The 14,935-nt window shown below is 36.2% G+C and overlaps 1 protein-coding gene and 1 long non-coding RNA gene across 2 annotated transcripts in view; one reads left to right on the forward strand and one right to left on the reverse strand.

Moving 5' to 3' along the window:
- The first annotated feature begins 759 nt into the window (after positions 1-759).
- The window catches only part of LOC122323300, a 15,434-nt gene continuing 1,258 nt past the window's right edge, over positions 760-14,935 (forward strand). Inside the window, exons 1-2 of the long non-coding RNA XR_006246992.1 lie at positions 760-1,170; positions 12,991-13,102. This is a non-coding gene — a long non-coding RNA (uncharacterized LOC122323300). The remainder of the gene's footprint in view (positions 1,171-12,990; positions 13,103-14,935) is intronic.
- The window catches only part of phf14 (PHD finger protein 14), a 73,861-nt gene continuing 73,382 nt past the window's right edge, over positions 14,457-14,935 (reverse strand). Inside the window, exon 18 of the mRNA XM_043217030.1 lies at positions 14,457-14,935. This exon is cut by the window's right edge and continues 670 nt beyond it. The gene's annotated coding sequence lies outside the window, so the exon portion shown is untranslated.

Here is a 14,935-nt window from a genome sequence, read left to right on the forward strand (position 1 = left end):
GATGCCTGTATGGGGGATACGTACTCAATTTGTAGATAAATTACAATAAGCAATCATTCTGGAGGTCTACAAAATGCAACTGCTACTTAATGCACATTTAATTCGGTAAATAAACGCTTTTTTTCTGAGCTAGCGGCAAATGTTAAAAGCTCTATTGCAGTTTTCTCGGTATGCATCAAATGTTTCCTTTTTGGAATATGGAGGTTTTGTTTCAGACTTAAGCAAGACACCCTGACAGCTGTGTAATGGTTTCATTCGCTCCTTTTGGTGAGCCGGTGCGTCTTGGAGGACTTTGAACATTCTCCCTAGGGGGCAGTGCACGCAACCTGCCGGTGGAAATTAATAGAAGGTAAGAGTTTACCGCTCATCCGTTTACCGCTCAGAAGTAGGCTTTTTAATGTGTTTAAAATATGTTTTTTTTCGTGATAACAATTTAGAAGGAACTGCACTTTGGGTAGAAGTCTTCAAATACTGCCATTTAGCTTCAGCTGAGTGTTATTTCTGTCCATCCGACCAATTTCTGTGTCTGTGTGTGTGTGCTTCACAACACAACGAACTTCTCATTTAGCTCTAGGCCTACTTTGAAATCACTACATTTACTTTTCGTGTGTCGACATTCTTTTAGAAAACGGAGAAAGATGTTCCTCTATCGTTTCTGGGCGAATGTAGCCCAACTGTTTGTGTATGCACTGCATTTCCGTTTGGAGGTCAGCGGTCAATGATGGTCAAATAATAATAATAACAAAGCGATGTTACACATTGGTCGCCACACATAAAACCTTTTAAAACAAGGACACGCGAGGGTCTGAGGCTCGTTTGGTGACACTCTGAACCAAAAAAACAAAAGGCTGCCTGTAAGTTTAGCAGTGCTTCAAATTTGAGGGACACCCCTGTAAAACCACCAGATGGCAGTCAAGATCAACAGAATTAAATTTCTACATTTTCTACAAACCCCCCCCTTAAAGTAACCTTTAATTACCTAACTGAGGCTGAACGTTTGGCACCGAATTCCCTTTTATAATTTAAGTTTTGTAAATGCAAATGAAATCTGCCATCCATAGTGTAGCCTTACATCTTTTAATTTTTTTTTTTTTTTTTACTTTAAAGGTGTTGGATGCATTGAGGGTTTATGAAAATCTGCTCAACTGCAATATGAAAACGGAACGTTAGGTAACACAAAGCCCTGCTCTGAATATTTAACGTTTTGTTGCCCAGTCTTTGTGAATGAGAATAGAATAGACTCAATTTGGCTCTGTTTCAAATCAGGCTAATCGGCTTTTGGGGCAAAATACATTCTCTCTAATCTCAACCTCGCCACTGTCCTCACTGAAGTGCATAAAAAGGTAAAACTGTCATTAAGAAAATCACATTAAGGGGCAGAAAACCACATGTAATCCCATGTTTTCTCTCCTTCTTAGTTGTGTTGCTATTGTACCATTCAGTGCCCATTTTCATGTACCATAATCCTCTATGCAAACAGCTCTGGTCCAGCATACTACCATGAAATCATAGCTTAGAATTTGGTAGTATTAATTATTTGCACCGCATCCTATTCAAGAAGACCTTTAAAAAGGGCCAGTTTAGACCAAGCTGCTAGAGTGCTCTGTTGACTAGCTAAACTAGGTTGAAGCTGCTTTACCAATCACGCATAGCAGGTTAAGATAGTTAACCTTGTGAACTGAATGGTCTGAAACCATTTGAACCTTCAGACAATAAAAAGAAAAAAAGTTAGCATTTGTATTGTATTTGATATTTGATTTGATACGGTATAATATGATACAATGAGTATATGAAAAAAGGAAATAAGCGATTCAAAAAGTAAGATTTATTCTGATGCTTGAAATGTGAAACAGATCTTTATAACAGCATAGTGGACTACTCAAATAAACTCCACATAAGTAGTTTTCACTCTTTATGTCCCTTCATAAAAGCCTTGTCGTATTTAAGACTTTTTTTTTTTCTAAAAGATGATGCATAGATAATCAATGAAAGTTATTTCCAGTTTGTGCAGTCTGGAGCTATCTCTAACAATATGAAATTATATTTTTTATAAAATGCAGTGATTGCCGTGATTTCGAGGCAAAAAGACACAAACCACAAGATAACACATTTTTGAATTATACTTAAGGCCTTTTACTTGCTAATAACGTGGGGCAGAGGCATGTGGTAGAGAGTGTGTAATGGGTTCTTCAGCAAAGTTTTGATCATATTAATAATTTAGAAGTTTTAGCTTCAAGTATAAACTACTTACTGTAGGATAAGGGTTAAGATACCTATTGAAAGCGCCAGCATTCAATACTAGGAACTAGCATTTATAATAATAATTTAATGTTCCTATAGATGTATAATGATCATAAAACGCCCATTTGTTGTCAATACGCATAAGTGTATTAGTAACATATAATATTACATATAACACAAATCATATTGTTGTCCAGCAACCAAATGCGTTGCTATTGTCTGACAGTGATGGACTACTGAAATGCGAAATCCTCGGTGGACTAGAGCCATTCAAACCCACAGACAGCCTTGACAGGCTCAGATTCAGCGTCTCTGAGCTCTTGGGCGTCCCATGGGTGTACTGTCAGGCCTGGCCACACTGATCTCGCGTCAGTGTCACCAGTCCTGTTACTGTATGCATGTCAGCTTCCGGGATCCTCTGGGAAAGCCCATTGTTTCCGTTCCGTTTGCAAGCGGTCGCTTTGAATGGTACAATGATCAAGCAAAATAATCAACTGGCCTTTGTTTCAGACGGCCCACCTCAATAGGAGAAAATAAACTTATGGTAATGAAGCCTTATCGTGGGCAATTCAGATGCGAGAGTGATGGGCTTTGCGTGCCAGTCAAGCAGAATCATCCAACACAAGCCCCACCACTGCAATGAGATGCTGACAGCCAGTTGTCTGAGCTCCAGATGATCCTAATGCTTCAAGTCCTCCAAAATATTCCTCCCTTTCTCTGAACGGCGCTGCTTTCGTTCATATGACCTCCAGCTTATTATTGACAACGCAGTACATGATGTAGTGTTAACTCTGGTCGTCGAAGCTCTAAGAGTGCTGATAAAACAGTCACTGGGACTTTTCACTGTTTGGATCACACTGATAGTCTGTGTTTGTTTAGACAGGCTGCCAGTCTGTTCATTAGTGGAGGGCTTTTTTTAGTCTTTCTGCAGGTTACAGCCGTACACTGGCAGGGTCCACAAGTGACTGTCTTAACGACTGTGCTGTTGATTCATTTATTTAACCAATTCATTCAAACCTGATTCTGGAACGCCGGCGTAAATCCAGTTTCTTTGGGTTTGTCCAAATACCCACACTTGTGTACATCAGGAATTTCCCATATTTGGCCCTAGTGTTCAAGTAGGCATGAAGCCAAAATGAACAAATATCTGGTAATACCGTATTTAAAATAGGAGCACTTATGTAATCAGGAGTTTTGAATTCAAAGTTTTATCAAAGCAGTATCACAAGTGTTACTAGAGCTTTTCTTTACCAGATGAGATACTTATAGTGCAAAGCTTTTTTGATTTCAGTCATTTGGATTTTAAAATAAACTTCTAAATGACTATTTAGTAGTGAGATTATACAAGTTAGCAATTGTATAGTTTTTAATTAAGTGGTAAAAAGCAGTTGTAAATATTGTACAAAATACACATACTCATCTTCACACTTTAATTTGCAAAGGTTTCTGTCACGTCTTGCAAGATCTCTGTAAAATGTCTTGTGTGTTGAGGGCACTGTGTAGGGTGGCTACACGCACCATTTTTACCAGACAAATCCTGGCCAGGATTTATGTATTTGACAGGATGTGTCTCATAAAAATGGCACGTATGGTCACCCTAGCACTGTGTTTTGGCATTTTTCAGACCTGGCGCTGTCTTGCGCACACTTTCTGGGACATGTGTGTGATCTCAAGTGGACAAAACTGCAAGTGTGGGTATTTGGACAAGCCTTATCTTTATGAGTGAGTCATTAACTCAAACGATTCGTTCAAAAACCTAATTCCTTTATGAAGAAAACATTACTAAAGAGACACACAGGTTCTGCTGTGGTATTACTTCAAACAGTGATCAAACAGTAAAGCGGTATCACATTTTTTCTGTTCATCTGTAAGAACAGCACTCATTACGTATGTGATATTACTTAGTTCCTCCAAACAAGTTTATTGTTTTATCATTTACTCACTTTCATGTTGCTCCTAAACTGTATGACTTTCTTTCTTCTGCCGAACATAGATATTTTTAGAAATGTCTCTCAGGATGTTGTATATTTTACGTATATAACTTTCTTAGATTATATATATTTTTGTGTTCTTCAGAGAAAAGGAAATGAGTAAAATACAACAGTATTTTAATTTTCGCTTGAATGAGCTCAGACTGGTCAGAGAGGGCACTATTGTCCCAAATAACACATTTTCAACCAGAAAGACCAAAGCTGTTTCAATGGATGAATATCACTGTAATGGGTTGATTTAAGCTTAAAAAACAAACACTAGAGACTTTGATTGGTTTGCAGGTTATGGATAAGTTGGTTAAATGAAGTGAACTGTGCTAGTGCATAATGCAAATCCTTTGAGAATACACATTTCGGAAACTTTAATAACCTATCGAGGCTCAAATGAGTGTACTTTATAGTAAAATGCTTACCATGACTTTCTGAGGCAACTATAGAACACAAACTACGTACTGTGATTTTTTTTTTTTAATTTAAAGTGCTGATGTTAAATTGATTTGAGTGTATAGCCCAAACACATTTCCCTTTATCCCAAGCTTTTCAATTTACATCTAGGCCAGTAATATGTCTAATCTTGATATCAGTCACTTTATCTAAAGTGACCAGTAAAGATTTTTTACAAAAAAAATTCTATGTTTGCTCAAAGTGTTTATTTTTTTTTCTTGAGTGCCAAATCAGTATATAAGAATGATTTCTGAAGCTTCATAGGACATTGAAAACTAACAACGTTAAAAATTCAGCTTTTCTGTGACATGAATAAATAATATTTTAAAATATATTCAAATAAAGTTTTTTAAATTGCAATAATATTTTATAATAAAACTGTTACTGTATTTTTGTCATCTGATGAGCATAGTAGTCTTAAAAAAAGTATTATTGACGTTATTATAGATTTTTTTGTCATCCAATGCACTTAGTTTTATCATCCAGTGTCGCTATACTATCTTCTGCTGTTGTCAAGATTCCTGCTAATTTGAACACCTTGTGTGCCCCCTCTTGCTATCTGCACCTGGATCACTTAAGAGCACCTCAGTAGAGCCGTCACATTCCTGCTAATTCTTTGATGAATCGGAGCAATTGTGGACTTTTATGGCCGCCGGAATGAGCTCTGTGCACCGGCAGGACAGGAGGGGGCAACCAACCTCTCATAAACAAGCCTCTCTCTGACAGATCGGCCAATTCACTCAAACACAGCGGCACCCTTAACGACTCTTGTAAAACCACTGGTGACCTTTAAATACATCCCCCTGCAGAAGGTACGGCCGTCATCTGCAGACGATTACAGATGCGACAGGAGTCCGCTTTATCTCAAAAGTATTGTCTTACTTTAAAGTTCTGTTGTTTTGGACAGAAGTGAATGCACTTTGTTTTGCGATGAAGGGAAATATATTTATTTTTTGGGCACCATGAATGGGTTTATTTGGTTTTATCCATAATGTCTTGGGAATTGGATGAGGTATTGCAGCATAGATCTCTGTGGGGTTTTTTTTTTCTCCACTGAAAGTATTGAGTTGCTAGCATGGCTACACCTGCAGACCTTTTTCTGGCTGTTTATTGAAATAGTCAGTATGACAAGTGTAAATGGATGTTGTAGGGGAGTCAGTCTCCTAGGAAATGAGAAGACGACTGCAGCACTCTCACTTCGCCTATAAACGCCAGTGTGTTTTGTGCTATTACTGCATAGCAGGAGGGAGCCACTGGGTTTGAATCACCCTCAGCATTTCTGCTCTCTGTTACACTTTACCAGAGCCCATAAAGTCAAACACAAAGAGACACAGAAGCAGCACTTCTGTCTCCTCATATCATCAAACTGGCAACTCACAGTGACAGAGTTGGAGAGAAGGCAGGATAAGGCAATTACAGGTGGCCGGGCCGGCAAACCCACCCACCCTAGGGATCACTGTGGAGATAAAAAAAAAAAAAAAAAAAAGTTGCTTTCGTTCCCGAAATGCTCTTTCTGTCATTTGCTTATCTTCTGTTTTCCTGTTCATCCCAGATAACACAATTAGCTAAATGATTTGGATGGAGGCGGCTTCGACGCTGCCAACCCCGTGCCAATGTTCTTTTGGGTTATCCATCAAATCCATCAAGTTTTTTTGGGGTGATGTGGACCCTTTTCCCTTTAGGAGTCAATCAGAAGGTCTATTTTTAGCCAGCTCTAACACAGCGGCCTTCTAAGTGGCAGATGGTATTTGGGGGGGAGTGGGGTGCAATTTACAGTAAACAGATTCTTTATCCTTGGCAGGTCATGGGGAGAGCTAGAACACCACGGCCTTTTAATAATGGAGCATTCCTGCAAATATAGGCCTGAGGAGTCTCATATTATACGCAATTGAAAGAATAATGCGTTTGGCTAGATGGAACCTTTATGAACCATGTGCGCTTCCAGAAGCCAGCTTTGAATGCAACTTTAAAGCAAATTTGCTTGTTAGCGCATGTTGATGACTGGCACGTTATTAAACTATACCTTTAAATGTTTGGGGTCGGTAAGTTTTTTCTAGTGTTCTGTGCTGAGGCAGCATTTATTTGAATAAAGATACAGTAAAAACAGTAATCTTGTAAAATATCATCACAGTTTTCAGCACCAGTTTTGTAGTGTCATTCATTCTTGTAATTTATTTTGTCATTTACTCCGGTCTTAGAAATTTGTTGTTGTTTTTTTTTTTAATTATTTGTTGAAAACTGTTGCCAAATATTTTTGTGGATTAAATTTTTTTCCCTTTGGTTATTTTTTGATAAATAGAATGATAAAGCCAATGTATTTGCAATATATTTATTTTTTTGAAATATTGAAAAGAAGCCAGTTTTTGCATAGTTTTGATCATAAATGGTCTTGGTTACACTTGGATTAGTTCAATGATTAATACACATTCTTAAAAAACAAATGTACAAAGGTAAAAAAAATAATTAAAACTACTGATTTAGAGATTATAAATGGTTATAAAAGCAGAAATAACAATTTTTATGTATAGAGATTAAATAGATATAAACCTGAAATATATAACTTTTAATTATTTAATTGAATTACTATTTTTTTATTCATAGCAGTTTCGGTAACTCTTTATTTTATGCTTTAACCTATTAGTTGCTAGTTTTAGCATGCATATTAGTTGTATTCTAGAATACACCCCAGAACAGAATAATTTTGCCGTACCTGGATCCCTGGATTGTACTGAGTTAAAAAAGTACAGGGTAGATTTATATTTAAATATGCATGCCACATGCAGAAAGGCTCCCTACACCCTAAATGCAACTGTCCAGTTCTTACTATCTTGAAATCATAAAAAAGCAGGCTCTGTTGTTGACAGATACTGTCTCTTCACTACATATTTCCTCAAGCGGTGATGTTCTCCTCACAGCTTAATGGATGACGAGGAGGGAGAGCATGAGAGGCAAGTAGCCTAATGTTACGTCGTATGCGGCACAGATGCAGAATGCATTAGATCTGGCATTTGCAGCACATTGTGAGCTCAGCGGGATAGCATCTCTGCATAAAGTGAGTGCCTCTCAGCTTAAAGATAAGCAGCAGCGTACAGCCTCAGTTTGTTACTCAATGATTTGCTTGTTTCGTCTGACTAAGATTGTATTTTTGCATAAAATACATTAGCAATGCAAATCAAGTTTTAAAACCAGACTGAAAACTATAAATGTACAACTACTGAAACGGTTGCATAAGAATATCTGTCTTTAAAACATTTTTTTCACCTTTGGCATTATTTACAGTACATTACAAATGAGATCAGTCATTGTAAAACAGTAAGATGCCGTAGCTACTTAGAGGTATTTTTTTTTTTTTTTTGAATATCCAGTGCATTTTTGTGTTCAGTGTGTCTTTTGTAAATAAAAAAATCCTTCCTGTTTACTAGCGTGAGTGCACTGTCAGCGGTGGCCTGAAGGAGGCTTAGGTGTTGCACATGCAGCGCTGTGACCGTGAGAAGATGCTTTTGAGAGAAAATGGACTCATGCATCGAGAGACTTGAGAAACGCTCGTTTTATGAGACCGCAGGGACGTCGTTTATAAAACGTTGCGCAGAAACCATCCTAAATCTGATCTTACGATCGTTTCTGCGGTATGCGTACGTGCGACGCATGGAATGATCTCACGCAAATGAGTGGTTTCAGCTCTCAGCGTGTAAAAGACTCCTAATATCATTAATTAGTACATTGGTTTGCTTGTAGGTGTTGACCGCTGACCCGAAGAGAAGAAAGTCCTGTAGAAATGAAAATGTTCCAGATTGCCAGATCCGTCTAATTCATCTAGGACACTTTATGCTCCATCCATTGCCCATTATACTCCAAACTAGCTAGTCTGTTTTCATGAATCTTTTCAGAATTCACAGGTCAGGATTGCATTTATGATGCTTCAAAAATCATTCTGATTATTAATATCGATATTTGTTGCGCTTGTAATAAGTTTTGTCAGATTTCTACCAACAAAAAAAAATTGATCAGTGCACCTTTTGCTTAAAAAAAAACAAACAAAAAAACAATAGCATTATTGTATAAAACATTATTTCTATTGTTCTATACTAATCATTGCACAATAACCTTTTCTTGATCTTGTTGATTTAGGTTAGAGTTGCCACATTAACTGACGTAAACACTGATTTAAAGAGTCCCAAAGGATTTCAAAGCTAATTAATGAATGACCTTTTTGAGGTCATTGGGATGGCAGTCATTTGTGTGGTCATCAAAAAGGTGATCTCTGACATCAACACACATCTCTCATCATTGCTAATTCAAATGTGATTTTTAATACCTTGATTTAATGACCACTATTATCTATAAAATACTGCTAACACGATGAAGCCAAGTAAGAATGCTAGCAATGACATACTATCCTCACGTGCAAGGCTATAAGTGAATGAGGTCGCCCATGAAGTGACCCATGAAGTACACAGATCTCCGGAATATATTATTCTGATTGGTCAATAATGAAATGTAGAAATTCAGCATATTTATGACGACCATTATTTTCGTCAACTAGTGCTCTAAGCATTTCTCTCCTGTATCACCAATGTCTCTTATATAATAAATATGGGATTCCATTAACTGCTCATGCAAAGATTTGAACACATATGCACAAAGGACATCTGAGGTTGACATCAGTGAGGCAGGATTATTAAAAAATAACATTGTAGCTCTAAAATATCTCCTCGAATCCCTCCTGTTGTCATTCTATCTCATGGCCCCGGCTCTATTTCCGAGTCACTTGTAGTCAAGACGGCAAGGTTTCCGCTGTCCTTGGTCCCTGTAAAATTTACGCCCATATAAAAAGGTAAATACCCTGCGAAGTCTTACTGATATAAGCTACTGATCGTCTCCCTATTACAGTTTTATGGACTGTGTAATTTAGATGGACCCAGCATGGCTTCCTATAACTCCCTTTGCTCCTCCCAGTCCTCTGCGCTGTCTTTACAGATTGCTGATCTCAAATGCATTATCTCTTAAGACGGGACACGCAGTTTATAGGATAACATGCATGAAGTCCTTACTCCCGTGATAAACAAAATTGAATTTACTGTTCAGTCATAAATGAAGGAATTACATTTTCTAGAATTTCCAACTGGGGTACAGATACAAAGGCGCTTTTAACAGTAGTAGATATATTTATTGAACATGTAGTGTCTGTTTTCTATAATCGTTCCGGAATTCAGATAAGAGCTCTTTATACAGCGGTATCCCATGACTTTTTCAAAGCAGTAGAGGCAAATGTTGTTGTGAAAGCTATTGGATATGATGTACCATTATCTAAAATAAAAATTGAACTAGCATAAAAAACTGATAGCTTTAAAGACCTCAAGAGGTTTCCAGCTCGACTTCTGTTTTCAAAAATGTCAATTATGAAAGTGTGAAGATGTTATCGTTACCTGTTGGATTATTTTCCCATTACAATAATAATAAAGTAATTTTTTTATTTCAGTAATTTTTTTAAACATGTTAAATATTGTCTTTTATACCATTTTGCAACGTTTTCTTTAAAAATATTTATTATTATTATTATTATTATTATTATTATTATTATATCATTTTTATCAACTTTTAATGTTAAGCTATATTAAGCTACATGCCCCAAATTTAGTCAAAAATGCAGGGGAAAAAATTGTCAGATAAAATGAATAAAAGTAATGTCCTGCAAACATTTCCTGCGATTCCTTGTGTCTCTGAACATTTTAGAAATGCAAGAAAATTAGTGGAAAGCACCATGTTAAACCGTGAACTTTTTAACCGTGTGATTAGTCAATAATGGTGGTCAGCGATTGGCTGTAGGCTGCCCAGCGTGTGGAGGCTCAGATTTGATGGTTGAGTGTACGTATGCCTAAATCCACGACTTCACTACCATTTATAAAAACCGTCTTTGACGTAGAAAAGTGCTTAGCAGGTTCTGTCAGGTTCTGAGCAGACGTATACACTTCTTATTAATGCAGGGTTTTGAAAATGTAAAGCGTTCTTGCAGCTCGCCGTTCGAAATTATGATGATATTTTACGCAGTGTCAAAATTTCTGTAGAAATTACAGCATTGCTGGCAGCTGGGTGCCAGTAACTTTCTGTAGATTTAAATTTGTTATTTATGAGCAACAGTTTGTTCAGAGATAAATTGGCATTAAACATTAAAAAGTCTTTACAGGAAAAAATAAATGAAATAACAGCCTTATGCAAAGCATTTCTGGGAACCAGCAACAGAAAAAAACTGAAAAAGGTTGATGAGGATTTCAGGTTCTCAGAATGCTTCACATGAGGCTGTTTTTAATAGTTTTATTTTGTAAAGATAAAGACTTATGTTTATTGTTCATTTATATTTAAACAAATATTTTTGTTTTAAAAACATTTCACTTAACACATATGCTCCATATTTCATTTAAAATTAAAATATTATGCTCCATATTTCATTTAAAATTAAAATATTATGCTCCATATTTCATTAAAAATCTTGTAAGGCTTAACACTTCTGTTTAATAATATTACATATTTTTGTAAATAAATGTAAATAATAGAAACAGTGTCTATCTCTGGCTAAGCATAAATGTTTTTTGATAACAGTTTAGAATAGGGAACACTTATTCACTGTTAATTACTAATTAATTTACTGCTTATTAATAGTAAGTAAAGTAGTGAAGTTTATGTATTTGATAGGATTAGGGATGCAGGATAAGGTCATGTATTAATATGTGCTTAATAAATTCCTAATAATATGGCTAATATTCTAGTAATATTTAAGAGACCCTAAATTAAAGTGTTTCTCTCTCTATCTAAATATATGTCATAGTGTGAAGGAAAAGCGCTTTCTAACACAAACACAAAGTTTCCACACTGAAATGAGCCGTCGTCTGCTAATCACACCGATCTTTGCTCCGACAGCCTCCACATCATCCTCGGTCTAATATTTCCGCCGTTTGTTGAGAGATTTAAGACGGTAAAGATTCACTTACGAGGCAGCGCGACATTTCGATCGGAGCTCTGAATATCCAGAGTTGCTCTCGGTCCTCGTCCCTGGGTTTTAATTGCTCCGGATAATGCTTAAAATAACACCACCTTGGTATCCAAGCACCGTGCGGATGACCTTTTCCAGACTGTGTAGTGCTGTGACACAGTCATTTTCCAGCCCTTAATGTACTCAAAGAGTACTCTATTCGGAGGGAACGTTCACAGGGTGCTAATCTCTACCTCTCAACACCTCGTTCCACACGTAGTCATTAGGAGAGGGGGGTCTTAAAAGGGTTCCTGACATACTGGAGTTAGACATGTTAATAACTCTCATTTCAAACCGACTGTGGGGAATACTGTATTGAAGATGACAGTGTAAAATGTAATGTGATTTTCTGTTCTTTAAGGTTCGGCCTTACATTAAGAAGGTTCTCGCCGTTAAATAAAGCAATTTTTAAGCTATTATGTAATTGTTGCCTTGCGAGATGCAGGAAAAATAGATCACATCGGTACTGAATTATCCCGCCTCGAGTTAAGTGTACTTCCAAGTTGAGCGTTACATTCACAGATGTCTGTATGCAGATGAAATAATACGTCAAGACTTTATAAATTAGACATCAGCAGCGGTCAAATGATTAATGGCGATTAATCACAACCAAAATGAAAGTTATTAACGTGAGTGTTATGTGTGTGTGTATACAGCCAAACATTTAGTATATATTTTATATGATTTTATAATAATTATGATTATTTAAAAATAGATCAAATCAATTATATTTCTAGGAATATATTTTACATGAAACACGCATGCATTATGTAAACAAAAACTTAGATTTTGTCAGCATTATAGTGTTTTAATGATCATGATTTAATTTGCCTACTAAGGTGTGGTTTTTCATGTACTTCTACTTTTAATTTATTTTCATATTTTTAGCCTTAAAAATGAATTTTTCCTCAATGTATGCAATATGTATGAGTGTGTGTATGTATATATGTATGTGTGTATATGTATGCATATGTATGTGTATATATATGTATGTGTGTGTATATGTATGTAAAATATATATATATATATATATATATATATATATATATATATATATATATATATATATATATATATATATATATATATATATATATATATATATATATATATATATATATATATATATATATATATATATATATATATATATATATATATATATATATATATATATATATATATTAGTTTAGTACTTATAAAATACTAATAACTGATGAGAGATTTTTTTTTTTTTGGTTATGCTTATATATTAATAATGTGTCTGTTTTTTTGTTGTTTTCACAGTCTTGCACCCTCCAAGCAACCGCCTCTGAACTGACCGAAAACGTCTAGCTTCGTTTCAGACCTCCTGACTGCCACGACGACAACAGCCTAGCAAAGTCATCACATGCTTAAGGTAGGTTTTGATTTCTCACGGCTAAAACGTCTGCTTGCTGAGCAAACACGAAATCACCATCACGGCCCTCTTTATTATGCAGAGCTTGTAATCAGATTGAGGAAGGGGGCACGGGGGTCTTGAACGAGAAGGCCACTCTGACATAAGCACACCCGCTGCCATTATTACAACCCTAATGACACACTTCGCGCGCTGCATGCTGAGCGCTCGGCTTCAGGGGGTCCGTCGCGAACCGCTGCAGAAACCGGCGACGTGTCATCAATGCGCATCAATCGAAATCCTTCGCCTTCAAAAAAAAAAACAGAACCAAAGAAACGGAGCCCTTCAGATAATGTCTTTCATGGTTCAGTGGCCTTACAGGGGTTCCTCCTGCACGGCGCCGAAATGGGCAAATTAATAGTTGCTTTGGAACAAATTGGAATTACACCCCTCGATGCATTAATGTCAGAATGCAAGCCAGATTCCCTGACAGGGTGAGGGGAGGAGAAGCTTCGCCAGGCGGTGAGCTACTAGGAGAAAACGCCATTCACGCTCTCCTCTCGCTCCTGTGGTGTGAGGCAATGGTTAAATGACGTGCACTGTGAGCAACAGACACAACAGAGCTGGATAAAGACAATTTTCTGTTGGTTTGCCCACTGGCAAGCGCCACTGAACCCTTGAAAAAAACCAGCTTTGAACTCATCTGTCGTCGGACTAATGAAAGTAACGCTTTCATTATCAAATCATTACGCTCAGTGATATTTTAGAAGATCTGAGAAACATCTTTAGCACTTTCTAAGAATGCGGTACACTTTGATGTGCCATTACCTATTTAAAGCTTTAAACGTATCTGGATCTATGTGTTAATGGATACAAATAATATGCGACGTCAAATTATTATTGCCAGACTTAAACTCATGTGTAAGCCCCTTAAAATGAAAGATTGCGACCTGTTCAAAATTATAATTCTAATTCTGACTAGTGCTGTCAAACAATCACATCCAAAATAAAGACGCACACAGTATTTAGAAAATATTTAAAGTCTATATTTATATTAATATAAACTGTATTATAGAAAATATTTAATATATAAAAAATGTTATGTATACATAAATATCCAAAGTAAACTATGTAAGCAAAAACTTTTATTTTGGAAGCGAGTAATCGTGATTAATCATATTACAGCACTAATTCTGATGTAAGCGGTTAAATGAATATTAAGTATGTTCTAGTGAATAATATTTAGTGACATCGCACAGCTTGTCTTTAACGTTGATATCCATTATAAAATTAAAACATAGAATAGTCATTTCATGGCAGATCGACAAATGAATAATCTCACTGAATAATACAATAAAAAAAACACACACACACACACGATCGACGTTTAATTGTCGTCTTTCAGTGACCATTCGAAAATAGAAAGAACGAAAAAAAGCAGTTAGTGCTATTTCAAACTCTATTTGTGGAAAGTGCACTTTAGTCCCGGAGAACGGCTCTTTCTTGAGATCTTGAGTGCACTTTATCTTGATTGACATCTGAATAGTTACAGTACCGTTGTTTAGCCTCAATAACAAGAAATAATAATAATAAACAAATTCACAAGTATTGTTTATTACGAAGGTCACATTTTTTTCTTTTTAAAGTACCTAAATACAGATTTGTGTTGAACTCGAGCATTGAGGCGGATGAATCGTCCCACTGCTTTACACTGAAATAATGCTTCAAACATGAGCGCAGACAACAACACTGTCAATGATAACTGATCTTCTGCTATATACTGTCGTTATAAAAATGAGATCCGTAAAAAATAATAAAATAGACTTTGCTCTTTCATCAGGAAGAAATGAATTA

Source organism: Puntigrus tetrazona, chromosome 19 (assembly GCF_018831695.1).
Source record: "Puntigrus tetrazona isolate hp1 chromosome 19, ASM1883169v1, whole genome shotgun sequence".
NCBI classification, from domain to species: domain Eukaryota; kingdom Metazoa; phylum Chordata; class Actinopteri; order Cypriniformes; family Cyprinidae; genus Puntigrus; species Puntigrus tetrazona.